The sequence below is a fragment of the Cervus elaphus genome, chromosome X (assembly GCF_910594005.1).
Source record: "Cervus elaphus chromosome X, mCerEla1.1, whole genome shotgun sequence".
Taxonomy (NCBI): Eukaryota; Metazoa; Chordata; class Mammalia; order Artiodactyla; family Cervidae; genus Cervus; species Cervus elaphus.
Genome location: NC_057848.1, coordinates 121,717,244 through 121,732,490, shown reverse-complemented (window position 1 = coordinate 121,732,490; position 15,247 = coordinate 121,717,244). Strand labels below are relative to the sequence as shown.

At 37.6% G+C, this 15,247-nt stretch overlaps 1 long non-coding RNA gene across 1 annotated transcript; it reads right to left on the bottom strand.

The window, feature by feature from the left end:
• Positions 1 to 10,028: 10,028 nt before the first annotated feature.
• Positions 10,029 to 15,094, bottom strand: LOC122690669. The gene is made up of 2 exons (XR_006340075.1): positions 14,883 to 15,094; positions 10,029 to 11,667 (listed from the first exon to the last, which is right to left on the bottom strand). It is a non-coding gene; the product is annotated as an uncharacterized LOC122690669 (long non-coding RNA).
• Positions 15,095 to 15,247: the final 153 nt, after the last annotated feature.

Here is a 15,247-nt window from a genome sequence, read left to right as displayed (position 1 = left end):
ATTCATGGGGTCGCAAAGAGTCGGACACGCCTGAGCGACTGAACTGAACTGACCTGACCTGACCTAATAACCTCAGTTGACCTCTCCATGATTGATTCTTTCTTCCTGTTAAAACACTCTACTTTTATTTTTTCAGCTCCAGAATCTGATTTTTCTAAAAAGATAATTTCTTAGTTGATACTCTGTATTTTCTTGAATTACTTTAGTTTGTTGTTTTATTCCTATGAGCATATTTAAGACAGTTGGTTTTAAGTCTTTGTCTAATGTATCTGATGCCAATTTCTTAAAGATGATTGCTGTTTTCTTCTTCCTCTATTATATAGGCCATGTTTTTTCTGTTTCTTTGTATCTCTTGTGATATTTTGTTGAACACTGGGCATTTAAAAAAAATAACCATCTATCCCAGTGTTTTCACTGCTGCACACCAGGGAAGACCTTCACTGATGTGTAAGGCGTCTGAGCCTTGGGATCAGCCTGAGGTGGACATTTCTCTGTGTTTTTCTGAGCACATGTCCTGTCTGGGGCTGTGTACCATTGAGTCCACCTTATATGTGACTGTTTATACATGTCTTAATTTTTCAGACTTTCCCTTTAGCTTCTTCTCAGGACCTTAGACACTTTTGTTGTTCTACCCGTAATTTCTTGCCCAGGCATCTCCATGTCTGTAGTCTCACTATAGCCATTCTGTTGTTTTTTAAATACTGGAGTAGAGCTGGAATAGCGTGTTTCAGGTGTACAGAAAAGTGATTTGATTTTATATATATACACACACACCTATTCCTTTTCAAATTCTTTTTCCTATCTAGATTGCTGCAGAATATCTAGTGGAGTTCCCTGTGCTATGCAGTAGGTCTTTGTTGATCATCTCATATATATTAGTGTGTATATTCCAACCCCAAACCGCACTCTCCACCTTTCACCTTTATCCCAACCCACCTTCCCCCTTTCATAACCATAAACTAATTTTTAAGTCTGTGAGTCTCTCTGTTTTTTAAGTTTATTTATGTCAGTTTTTTTAGATTCCACTTAAGTACTATCATATGGTATTTCTCTTATTTAACTTAGTAGGATAATCTCCAGGCACATCCATGTTTCTGCAAATGGCATTATTTGATTCTAATGGTTGAGTAATATTCCATTCTGTATATATACCCATCTTTATCCATTCATTTGTTGGACATTGGGATTGCTTTCATGTCTTGGCTATTGTAATCAACACTACACTGAACATTGGGGTGCATGTGTCCTGTTGAATTATGGTTTCCTCTGGATATATGCCCAGGGGTAGGATTTCTGGATCATATGGTAACTGTTTTCAGTTTTTTGAGGAACTTCATAGTGTTCTCCATAGTGGTTGTACCAATTTACATTCCCTCCAACAGTGTAGAAGAGTTCCCTTTTCTCCATGCCCTCTCCAGCATTTATTGTAGACTTTTTGATGGTCTCTTACTGTAGGTTTTGAGTATGTTTTCATGGGCCTCCTGGAGAAATGTCTAGGTCTTCTGCCCTTTTGACTGGGTTTTGTTTTTTATATTGAGCTGCATGAGCTGTTTGGAGATTTTGTAGATTAATACCTTGTGGTTGTATCACTTGCAAATATTTTTTTCCCCATTCTGTGGACTGTCTTCTCACTTTATGGTTTTCCTTCACTGTGCAAAAGCTTTTGAGTTTACCTAAGTCCTATTTATTTACATTACTCTAGGGGACAGCTTGAAAAAGATACTTCTATAATTTATGTGAAAGTGTTCTTCCCCATGTTTTCCTGTTTTATAGTATTAGATTCTTACATTTAGATCTTTCTTATTTTTGTGTATAAACAATGTCCTAATTTGTTTTACATGTAAGCTGTCTAGTTTTCTCAGCACCATTTATTGAAGAGACTGCCTTTCTTCCATTGTATAGTCTTCCCTTCTTTATCATAGATCGACCATAGTTTTATGGGTCATTTCTGGGCTTTCTACCCTGTTCTCATGATCTGTATTACTATTTTTGTGCCAGAACCACACTATATGACTGTAGCTATGTAATATAGTTGAAGTCAGGGAACCTGATTTCTCCAGGTCTGTTTTTCTTTCTCAAGCTTTCTTTTGGTGTTCAGGGTATTTTGTGTTATAAAAACAAAAAGCATTTTTGTTCTAGTTTTATGAACAGTGTCTGCCTCTTTCTGCAGCTTTCCCAGGCTGAGATCTGAGCCATACCACTTTTCTCTAACAAGTTAGGGTGAAAAGATTTTTTTGCTTCAGGTAGCCCTAGATACATCAGAATGTTGCAGGTAAATTCTATTCCTTGAGAGGGGACACTGTGAAGTATATGCCCAGTAGTGGGATTGCTGGGTCATGGGGTAGTTCTATTTTTAGTATTTTATAAAACCTCCAGACTGTTCTCCATAGTGGCTGTATCAATTTACATTCCCACTAACAGTGCAAGGGTTCCCTTTTTTCCACAGCCTCTCCAGCATTTATTGTTGTAGATTTTTTGATAATGGCCATTTCTGACATGTCTGCATTTTTGTAATAGTGATGTTGAGCATCTTTTCATGTGCCTCTTGGCCATCTGTATGTCTTCATGGGAGAAATGTCTATTTAGATCTTCTGTCCATTGTTGGTTGAGTTCTTTATATATTCTGGAGATAAATCCTTTGTTCATTGCTTCACTTGCAGCTATTTCCCCCCATTCTGAGGGTTGTCTTTTTGTCTTGTTTATGGTTTCCTTTGCTGTGCAAAAGCTTTTAATTAGGTCCCTTTTTTTTTTTTTCTATTTTCATTACTCTTAAAGGTAGGTCAAAAACTACAAAGGTACAGTAATTAAGACAGTATGGTTTTGATATAAAAACAGAAATATGAATCAGTGGTATAGGACAGAAAGTCCAGAGCTAAACTCATGCACCTATGGTCACCTAATGAGTGACAAAGGTGGCAAAAATATACAGTGAAGGCAGCCTCTTCAATAAATGGTGCTGGGAAAACTGGACCGTTCCATGTAAAAGGATGAAATCAGAACACTTCCGAACATAGCACTATTTTAAATGTGACTTTTCCCTGACTGTGCATATGTTCAGTGCTATAGACCACTGACCGTTTTCCAGAACCCCTATAGCCAGTTTCTAGTTTGTTATTTTAAATGTCTTCATGAAGCATCAAAGGCTTGGAGCTTCCAGTCTGCAACCTTGGTCTCGGGTGTGCTAAAATCAAGTGCATAGTGTCAATAGAAGCAGACACATGTAATCACAATCCAACCCAAATGAAACATGCTGTCACCCCAGAGCCTTTTTCTATAAGCAAAGTCCCCATTATTGTCCCCCAACTCTCCTCCCCCAGAGTTGACCTATAATCCAAGTTTGTAAGTAAATCACATCCTGGTTTGCTTTATAGCTTTAATACAATGTACACATTCCTAAATGATACAGTTAGCCTGCTTTTGAACAGTATATAAATGGAATCATATATTCTTTGGATTGTAAACTCAAAGCTTTTTATGATCATCAGTGTTATTCCTTATAAATGTAGTACACTCATTTCTTCTATACTGTTCCTTAATATGAATCTATTGCTATCAATTTATCTTAGCTACTTTCGACAGACTTTAGAATTGCAGGGATATGGGATCTATATCTTCAGTGTGTATCAGCTAACTCCTGAGTCGTCTTAAATTTTAAGTTCCCATCAGCAATCTATATGTTTGTATTTTGGCTAACCTGATGGGTATGTTTATTTCCCATTTGGATTCCTTCCGTTAAGGACTAGTCAGAAGTCATCATGTTTGTTCCCTAAGCATTCTCTACAGAGTCTGGACATTAATCCTACATCTGCTGCAGGCTGAGTGACAACACATCCTCGTTTAGCCAAGACACCCAGTGTAGGCCTGCGGTCTCGGTAAATATTTAAAGGTCACTGAACAAAGGTATAGAACTTACATTACCTAAGTTCAAGATTTACTGAAAAGCTATAGTTATCAGTGTATCAAGAAGACACACACAGATTGATGAAACAGATTAAGAATGTTGGTCAGTTTGTTTTCAAGTCTTTTCAACAAATGATGTTGGCTCAACTGAAAAAACTCACACCTCAAGTCATATACAAAAACTAATTCAACAGATTGCAGATCTAAAAGTTAATTCTGTGTTGGCCAAAAAGGTACGAAATGGGAGGTTTGTTAACTATAATGAGTCTTTATCTACTCCTGGTCAAAAGGAGCTAAGAGAAACTTATTATCCACCTTCTACACTATCTGTTGCCTCAAGTAGCTAGAGCCACAAAAACATTAAAAAACAGATCTTGCTTTATCTACCTGGCCCGTCTGAATAATTACGACAGCGTGCTGAGGTTCAGAGAATGCACTGTCGTCAGTCAGTCTGGCTGCCGTTGATCTTGAGTTTTCAATCAATCTTCTATGTCCAGCTTTTACTGAAAGCAAATTCAACAAAAGCAGACAGTTTGTACTCTAATCAAAATGCCTCCAAGATCTTAGAAATAAGACAACTCACCAAGAATAGTCCATATTCTCCACATGAATAAAATATTAAGAGCTAGACAATCTGAATTTTGTGGCTCCCAGAGATGGTCACAATGTCTAGCTATTGTATACCAAGATAGAGGTGAACATGTTCAGAAACATATGCTATGTTTTAGGATTGAAAGGACCATCAGTAATTTTGTTCCTAATATTCTGCTTCTGAGAGTAGTGAACTGGGGGAGTTTGGACCAACTCTTTAGCTAAAGCCAAGTAGTAAAGCTCGACAAGTGAAAGTCGCTTAGTTGTATCCAATTCTTTGTGACCCCATGGACTATACAGTCCATAGAATTCTCCAGGCCAGAATACCGGAGTGGGTATCCTTTCCCTTCTCTGGGGGAATCTTCCCAACCCAGGTCTCCTTACTGCAGGTGGATTCCTTACCAGCTGAGTCACCAAGGAAGTGGACAAGAAATAATACCTGTTTTAAGACTTCACAGAACCAAGACTGCATCACCACACAGAATCCAGAAGATGGAAATCCTGAGAGAGAAGGCCTGGCATTTGAGGCCATTTCCCCCTGGAAACTGGCAGAGACAGAACCGCAATTTCAGTAACTTTGTAGAACTAAGAGAACAAAGGCTGGTATTAAAACCTGCATGGATGAGGTCCTTGCAGGGTTTCAGTCTGGGAATCATGAACCAGCCCTCAGAGAGATGGCAGGCTATAGCTCTGTGATTAAGGCTTGCTATGAATCATGAGGTACCTGGCAGAAACAAAATCTTCTATAAAGGAAAATCTCTTTGACCTTAAGTTACTTGTACAATTTCTTATATATGTTCAGGATACACCATCTGCCCCCTCTCCTCCACACATTAAGAGGAAACACACCAGAAACAAGACCCATAAGAACTCGAGTGAATTAATGGGCTAATCAGACACACTTTATGTTCACTTGATCAAAGACTGTCAGTAGTCAGCTATAAACCATAAAAAGAAATAGATTTGGCATGGGGAGAAATTCTAAAATTGAAAATAAGTAAAAAACTCAATGGATGGCCAGCCTTAACATCATATTAGCTACACTTGATGAGAGAAGCAAATCAAGAGAAAATACACAGAATGGAGATGGAAAAGGAGACAGCCAATACAGAAGGCTTAATTATATGTTCAAGTGGAGTCTTGGAGAGCAAAGAGAATGGGGCAGAAGCAATATTCCAAGTGATTATTGGGAACTTAAAAAGCCCAACAAGCTACAAAGCTAAACACTGAATAAATCTAGAGTAGGATACATTGAAGGATGAAAAACATACATCATGCGGTCACCTTAAGAAAGCTGATATAACAATCAGACAAAATAGGCTTTAACAAAAGGCATTACTGAAAATAAATCCTGGTAGTCCCCAAAATTGAAGGTTCAATTTACCAATAAAAGCTGTAAATGTATATACACCTAATAATCTGGGTCCAAACATATAAAAAAGTTCAAAGAGGGACAAGCAAACCTGTAACAGTTTACAATGTAAATACATCCTTCTCAGCAAACAGAACAAACTTCAGGGAGATTTTATACACATAAATTGGACCACAGAGCAAATTTCAAACATCTTCAAAGGAGTAAAATTTAGACTATCTGACTACAGTGCAGTTAAGGTAGAAACTGATAATAAAAGGATAACCAGAAAACCACTATATCTGAAAAATCAAGAAATGTACATCTAAAAATTAACCCAAGGTTCAAAGAAGAAAGCACACAAAATACGCATTAAACTCAGCGACAGTTCACATCAATGAATGAATGAAACAGACTATGCTTGAGATAAATTTAGAACTTTAAAATCATGTACCACACTAAGATGAAAAGAATACCTCTCCTTTAAGGAAACAACACAATGAAATAAAAACATACTGTAGAAAATGTCAACAACGCCATCAATAAGCTGGTCTTTGATAAAAACTGAAGGGTAATGAGGGAGAGATGAGACAAACAGGGAGAAGAAAGAAAACCAACCTCAGAAATGACAAGGACATCACTATAGAATCTGTGGACAGTAAAATAACTGTTAAAGTGATATTAGCAACAATTTTACATTCACCTATTTGAAAATTTAGACAAAAATGGACAAATTCCTTGAAAAATTTACCAAATCTGACAAAAATTTTAAAAATCCAACTGTGTAAGATTATTAAATCTATTCAATTCAGTCATTTTATATTCAAAGAGAAATACACGCCCAAATGGTTGCACCAGCAAATTCCATGAAACATTGATCGCTATCCCAGGAAGGCAAATTTAACAATGTAAACAAAGAGTCTCTATAATTCACTGTGTTAACAGAATAAAGGAGGAAAACGAAAATCATCTCAATAAACCAAGAAAGAACTCCTTCACATGTAATAAACTCAGGAAACTGGGGAAAATATGTACTCAATCCATCAAAGATACCAATAGAAAGTCTACAGTAAACATACTTAAGGGCTTCCCTGATGGCTTAGATGGTAAAGAATCTGCCTGCAATGCGAGAGACCAGTTTGATCCCTGCATTGGGAAGATCCCCTGGAGAAAGGAATGGCTATCTACTCTGGTATTCTGGCCAGGAGAATCCCCATGGACAGAGGAGCCTGGTGGGCTACAGTGCATGGGGTCACAGAGTTGGACATGACTGAGCGACTAACACTTTCAAACACATTTAAAGAAGAAACACTTATAACTTCCTGTGTAAGACAGGAACAAGATAAAGATGTTACCTGTTCTATGCAGTACTAGACTCAACGTCCTGACCAGTGCGGCAAAACCAAAGTCAAATATATAATCACTTCAAGAGGAGAGATAAAAACCTACCATTGTTTCCTAATTACAATGGTATATGTTTATATCAACAATCTAAAATTATTGCAATGATTTTAACATGCTGTTTAGTATGATTTTAACACATAAAACCACACATTTTATATCCTGACAGTTGGAAAATAAAATTTTAGGACAGTATTGCAATACAACTTATGAAAATGAGTAACACCTATTTAAAAACAATACAGAAATTAAAGATGACCCAGACTTCTATAAATAGGATACGCCATATTCACAGAAGACTCAAAGGTGCTGATTTTTCTTAATCTATAGTTTCAATGCTCACTGCCCAGTCAAAAGCTCAACAAGTTTTTTCTTTCTTTTCTGGTATCACTTTATAAACTGGTTCTAAAATTTACGTGGAGAAAACAAAGGATCTGAAATAGCCAAGCTAGCTCAAAAAAGGTGGAGTGGGACTTACATCACCATCTGAAATATGTTAAAGCACATTAAGTCAATACAGAAAACTAAGAACTCTATGGAATATAACACAGTTCAGATAGATTTATGTACGGATTTCCTGCAAAAGGAGAACTGCAGAGCTGCAGGAAAAGGATAGTTCTTTCAAAAAATGCAAAAATTAGATTCACATATGGAGAAAAAACAAAAACATAACCAACCCAAAACAAAACCCAAACTATTCACACTCTACTCAACTGAATTCCAGGCAGACTGCAAAGCTAAGTATAAAAGAGAAAACAATAAATTTCTCAGAAAAGACCACAAGAAACTATCTTCATACCACAGGTAAGGAAAAGATTACTAAATGGCACAGGCACAGAAAGCTACAGGCAGATAGAAGAACGAAAAATACATTAGAATAATAACTAGGTGGTTTGTAACACAATGATGAAGAACTTATATACAGGATATATTAAGAACCCCTACTAATATAATGAAAAAGTAAAAATCAACAGAACACCCAAAACCTTGTAAAAAGGGATTTCCAAATGACCAACCTCACTAGTAACCTAGAAATGGCAATTAAACACAACAAAAAGCCATCATTCACCTACTGGAAAGAAAATTATAAAGTTTGACAAGGGCTGATTAGGACGTGGGCGTAAACAAGAACCTTTATACCTTTCCCAGTAATTCTACTTTATTAGATAAGTACAAAAATGTGTGCATATAATCTCCGAGAGAGAGAGAGAATAGAAATTGCTATACCCTTAACTATAATATCCTCAAACTGGGAACGCAAATATCCATCAACAGTAGAATGGTATGTGAGACAAAGAATACTATACATCAATGAAAATAAATCTACAGCTGCATGCAACATTTTAAATTTCATCACAATTAAGTAGCTAGATACAAAAAGGTATCTATTTTGATTGCATTTTGTGTTCAAAGAATAGGTACAATTAAATATGTTTAGAAAAAGTAATTACTGTAAAAGCTAGGAGACCCAATTACCTTCTGGAGGGGCAAGGGGACAGGCCAGAGGGGGCATGAGGAAACTTCCAAGGCCCCAGCAGTGCTGTGGTCTTGATCTGAATTGTGGTTACAGAGTTGCTCGTCTGGTGGTAACTTGCTAAGGCTGACATTTATCTTCACTGTGTTACACTTCACACTAAAAAAGACTTACCTTTTCATTTCAGACACCTGCCATTTCTTTTCTTTTTTTTTTTTTTCACCTGCCATTTCTTACAGGCTGCTGTTTCTACATTCACTCATGACTCCACCTACCTGGGTAAGAAAGCAGAGGTCTGACAGTCCCCACTTCAACAGTGGCTGTTCCAGCAAGAGGAAGAGCTTCTGGAGAGGGTCGCACAACAACGTGAATGCACTCAACACGAATCAACTGTAATTTTATAGTGGTTAGGATGTTAAATCTTCTGTTTTATACTTTACCACCATTAAAAAAAATGTGTAGTAGCTCCAGATTTCATAATCATATGACCCCTGAGCTACAGAAACAGTAATACTCTATTATACTGTTCAGTCCTCTGGCCTTTTGGTCATGGCCTGGGGACTAAAAGTAAAACTCTACAAATGCACTCTCCAGTAGGTAACAATGTGAGTTTGCAAAATGAATTTTATCTTTGGACTTGCAGCCTAATTTTTTTTTACTACAAAGAACTCAATTTGCTCAATTCTAAGATGTGGAATAAAACAAAAGCTATTTAATATGTCAGTAATTTCACTTTTCGGTTTATAATAAAACTGCAAGTGTCATCACACTATAGTTTTTACTGAGATAATCCCCTGAACTGGAATGAGGTTCCAGAAAACTGGAGGTGAGAGAGGTCATTCCTGCTCTTAACGAGAAAATTAAATAAGATTCAGTGATGTTTAACTAGAACTTTACAAAGAGCTTTTGTTAAGAGTTCTGCCCTCATTTACATGGAGATAAAAATTCCTTTTTGGTTAGGTGTCTTCCCCTCACTTACCCATAAAAAGTCAAAATGAAATTTTCACTTTGGGGGGGTGGTGTGTGGAGGAAGGCATAACAAAATAGTAGGTCTCAGTTGAACTAGTTTTGGGGAACCCCATTTTGGTTCCATGAACTGTGTCAGTAAAAGCTATATTGTAATGACACTTGAGGTCTTAATGTAGCAGAAAAGTGAAATTAGAGATATATAAAAGTGAAATTAAAGTAGCAGCCTTTGTTTTTACTGTTTTTTATTCTCCACATGGGTTCTCTCAAACCTTTGTCAACACAAACAAGAAGGAAGCATGTGCTCAAGACTCTGTAAAGAAAAGATTTATAAAAAGACAACACTTAACACAAAATTTGAATTAACTTTATTTTCCCTACAGTCAACAACTTCTCTGCATTGAATTTTAAAGCAACAAAGTAAGATAAAATCCCCCAAATGACAAGGTATCAGAAATCCAGATTCAGTTACACTTTATTTGTGAAAATGTTCGACCATTTTATTGGTCTGTAAAAGAACCATCATCTGGGTCAAAAATGAATTCTATAAATCAAAGAATATTCTACACTTTGGAAAAAGAAAATCAGCAGTAACATTCTCATTGAATATTGTAAATTACACTTTTCTTCATAAAAGGTAGATACTATTCTGCACTTTTCCACCAAAAGCAGTGGTGTAAGTTATGCTTGTTTATATCAAAAAAAAAAAAAAGATATCCTGTGGCAGGAAAAACCCTTTCTCTTTCACTAAACAGGAGAAAAATTTCAAGTCTATATAAAGTTGCCTATGAGCTGGAAAGTGAACATGTTCAATCTCCATTGACATTTTAGTGCATTTTTTGACAACTGTCACATTTTTAATAAAAGTAAGAAAATGCACATAGCATTAAAGGGTGTTTCATCAAATGCGTAAGGGATTAACAAAATATGGAGCAAAGGACAAAAGTCACTGTGATGGATGAAACTGTTGTAAAAATGAGAGGAAGCCAGAATTGTACAAATCCTTTGTCCTTCTGAAGAGTCACACAAAACAAACTCTGGATACCTGTCCACTTGAAGGGTTTCTTCCTTAATCTTCTGTATGTAAACACAGTGCTCAACTCAGGAGCAGGACTCTGAACCCCAGCCTGCTGACAAGCAACATTCTGTGTTGCCATGATTGCCAAAGGATATAAATTTAGCCCTTGAATGAACGATGTATGATATCTGCTCTGTAAGTACCTGGTGAAAACAACTGCTAACAGCAGCAATAATGTTTCAACATAAAAGAAAAAAAAAAAAACTACTTGAATCAATGAGTTAGAGGTCCATCTTTAAAACAGCAGCTTCATCTTCTCAGAGCAAACAGTAAGCAATAGACAATGTACATTTGATGAAACATTCTTTGCACTGGAGAAACATGAAAATAAATATAGTTCAAGGAAGTATTCTCATACCTCTTTCTCAGACCTGTACTAGTTATACTGGTTCAAGAAGCTTGCATCACATTTTGTCATTTGTATTTTACATATTGCTATCTGGGTCATTCAAATAAAATGCAGGTCTTGTAAAAGAATAAAAAAACCTTGACAAGTATGCATGTGCCAGGGACCAAATTAGAGGGTTCTTTGGTGCGATTTGTCCAAATTTTCAGATTTGAAGGATAATATGTACCAACAAAAAAAAATCTGCTGTTAAGACATTTACAGCAGTGCTCTGTCTTGCTTCACATTACAAATCGAAAACAGCTGTTCTCAATAAGCCAATTTTATTTTTTAAATCAGGTGTTGCCAGAATTTTGTATGTTAACCTGGACCAGTGATGGTTCTGTACCCTCCGCTACTGTGAAACACGACATGAGCTAAAGGCAAAGACCAGTTCTCACAAAGACATCTGCTTCAAGTTAGGAACCAGAATAGTGTTTTTAAACAGTCTTCTTAGATATTTTCTTGCCTTTCTTAAAAACAAGCTTATTTTTAATGTAGGCACGCTTCCTTTTTGCAGTCTAGAAAGAAAACAGAATACCTGGTGTTAGTGCGGGTTTCTTATGGATTAAAAACACGGATACACACATGGTTTACTGCAGAGTGGTGAAGACTGTCTTAATAACCACTCGGCTCCTCCTGGGTCCGGGCTCCCTGAACGGTCACCGAGCACTCCCCGCTGCTCTACACGGAGGATGTGGAGACCCAGGATGACTGGACAAGGTCCTCAGCTTTATGAGGACAGGACCACCACAGCACTCCTCCAAAGCCTGTCATGTGTTCTTCGTCACCAAGTGAGCGGATCCCAACCTGCCTTCCCAGCCATGACATGCTTAGCTGTGATGACTCACATTTCTAAGCACGCTAGACTAAGGATTCAGAAACTGTTTACTGGTGCTCCTGATTTAGGCTCCAAGAATTAGCTATGTCAGAAATCCTAATTAACTTGGTAACTTTTGGAGCCCAATTCTCTTATCTGTAAAAATGAGGATGACCTATACCTAGCCACAAAAATAAAAGAGAATAAAGTTACCTGGCATATTCTCAAGCACTTAAATGTTAAAAAGCAAACACCAAGGGGAAAAAAACAAAACCGTAACATCCTCTGAGTTTCATACATCTTTAAAAAAAATACTGTCAAACTGATGTCTGTGGTGTAAGAAACAGATTACTGCAAAAACGTTTGCTATCTTAGAGTCTCACAAGATAAATCGTATAGGACATGTGTCTGACAATCTGACATTTTCATAGACACTGAAAAGAAGCAACACTTTTTTGTAATTCAATTCAACAAGTAATTCAATGCACCATCAAAGCAGTGGGTGAAGACTCAAGAGACTGATCCCTCGATTCAATTCTCATGTTTAAATATAACTTATGGAGGTGGTTTCAGAAACTTTGGTAGCTCAGATGGTAAAAAATCCGCCTGCAATGTGGGAGACCCGGGTTTAATCCCTGATTCAGGAAGGTCCCCTGGAGATGGGAATGGCAACCTACTCCAATTTCTTGCCTGGAAAACCCCCTGGACAGGAAAGCCTGGCGAGCCTTAGTCCACGGGGTCGCAAGAGAGTCAGACACGAGCAACTAACACTTTCATTTTTCAGAAACTTTGGCAAATGCTATATCGTGTACATACCTATTATGATACTCACATTAAAACAATTTAAAATTTTTCCAACAGGAACAAACATATGGGGCAAAATTCAATCCTTAAGATCACAAAAATTAACTACTGCTAACTTGTCCACAACATATGTTACCTTATTTATTAACTTATTAGGACAAAAAGTAAAAAAAAAAAAAATTCAGAGGGTATAATCTGTAAAACTTTAAACCAGGCCAGGAGTTTATCATCAATACCCCAAGATTTCTAACCTGAAACCTTCTCTAGGAGCTCCTGTAAGATGCCCCAGGTCTCTACAAGTGTGGAACCAGGCCCTCAGGGTGCTGGCTCCCTCGGAGCACTGAGCAGGCAGTCCCGGCCTACTAGGGCAGGACTGGCCGTCCAGGGCCTCAGCCCCGCTGGCTCGGCAGTGGCCGGCCAGCTCTCACAGTGGCTGCTGTACTCACCCCCTCAAAAGCAGAAACTAGGATGGGGAGAGGAAAGCAAAACAAAAATCATTCCTGTTAGTACAAACTACCTATAAAGCCATGGAAATCAGAAATACAAGATTCACATTGGTGGCAACTAGAATATATGTTTGGGGCATACAAGACAGATGGATTTTTATTTATCCATTCACTTGTCTATTTGGGAGAAATGACAAAAGAGGTCAGATTAAGAAAATTCACTATCATCAATAGGACCGGCTAGTTCAATGGCTATGTTTTTCAGAAGAGGGGGACCTTAACGGGGCTGAGATGTCTGAGGAGTGACTGACTGCCTTGGGACGGGCAGTGTGTACCCTGACTTCTGCACTGATGTGACCCACCATGTGCTTAGGAGACACCAAGTCACTCGACACGACTGACACAGCGAGTGCCAGCTCTCTGACATGTTCCAATACGTTAGTCAAGATATGGTAACCTATTCCTGGCACAGGAAGTATCCATTTACATATCGTACAGTTAATACTTAGCACTTTTATCGTATAAACTGAATTTGTATTCTGAGCATATCTGAAGTATATTTTAAGTAATACAAAGTGAAAGTGTTAGTTGTTCAGTCATGTCCAACTCTTTGTGACCCCATTGACTTAGCCTGCCAGGCTCCTCCATCCATGGGGTTTCCCAGGCAAGAACACTGGAGTGGGTTGCCATTCCCTTTTCCAGGGGATCTTCCTGATCCAGGGATCGAACCCTGGTCTCCTGCATTGGAGGCAAATTCTTTACCGACTAAGACACCAGGGAAGCCCCTTCAATGATTTAAAATAACTGATCTGGACAATGTAAATGTAAGCATCTTTCAAGACTTAAGACTGAAATCAGTCTAATAACAACTAGTATTATTAAGGGTTGTACTTTAAAATACAATCTTCATATTTCATCTGACTGCTCATTATTTTCCATCTCCCACAGAGGGCAAACCATATAAATACTCATTTTCGATAGTTTTTATAGCAAAGAGTAGACCTATTTGGTTTAAGTGAGCCATAATGACCTCTAATAAAAGGCTTCGTGTCTTATTAAGTATTACAAAAGGACTGCAATGGTCTCATCATCATAATTCTGCCCACAAGCTTTTTTGTGACAATTATACTTAATAATTATCTAAAGATAAATTTTTTGAGGATTCAGGACTCAATTCAACTTGAGCTCTTAATTAAATGAATAATATAGTAACATTGTACTGAGACTGGAACGTGAAAATGCTATATAAATTTGCTTTGACCAAACGATCATGAATGAATCACAACTGTTACTGACTGGCATTTTTACTTTCACAAAGGTTCAGAAATTGATGGCCACAGACACATCTCACTCTACGACCTAGTCTTTGTAATGGGAGTGGCACAAATTAAAGCTAGAACGTCTCTGAAAAATCTTGGCTCAGTTCACTGATAACCACTCTTCCCATGAAGAACTCTCCAGAAACAGCTGCTTCCTGGGGTAGCTTAAGTGCTCAGTTTGTAAGGACTGCCCTCAGCAGGTTGGAACTTGATATCTATGCTTTGTTAAGCCTTGGTCTTTACAAATCTGGCAAATGAAAACCTATTAGCAATTTTTAATAATTTTTCAGACAAACCGACTGATCTTGAGTTACTCTTTTATAGACCTGACTTCATTTGGTACCCACCTTCTTTGACAAATACTTCTGTTTGGGGAAAATGTTGGTTACTCGAGGTTCGTGGTCTAATGTCTCCCTGTTATCAGGGGCTTTCACTTTATATATCCTTACAAGCCAGTGCTCTGATGTGAAGGCCTCCTCCAAATGCTTGAATTTAATGTCCTTGTTTCCAATCTCAGCATTACGTGTCCGATCCAAACCTGGAGGTGTACGGAAATCCAGCTGCAAAAGTGACATGAGTACTGGATGTTAAACATACTGGAAAACATTCAGTACTAGAAGGGAGTGTTATCACCAGAGTACAACTCTCTCCTTTTAAACTAGTGAAACAGAATCAGAGTAAGATACTGTTAACAGTCCTCATATGCCGCTAA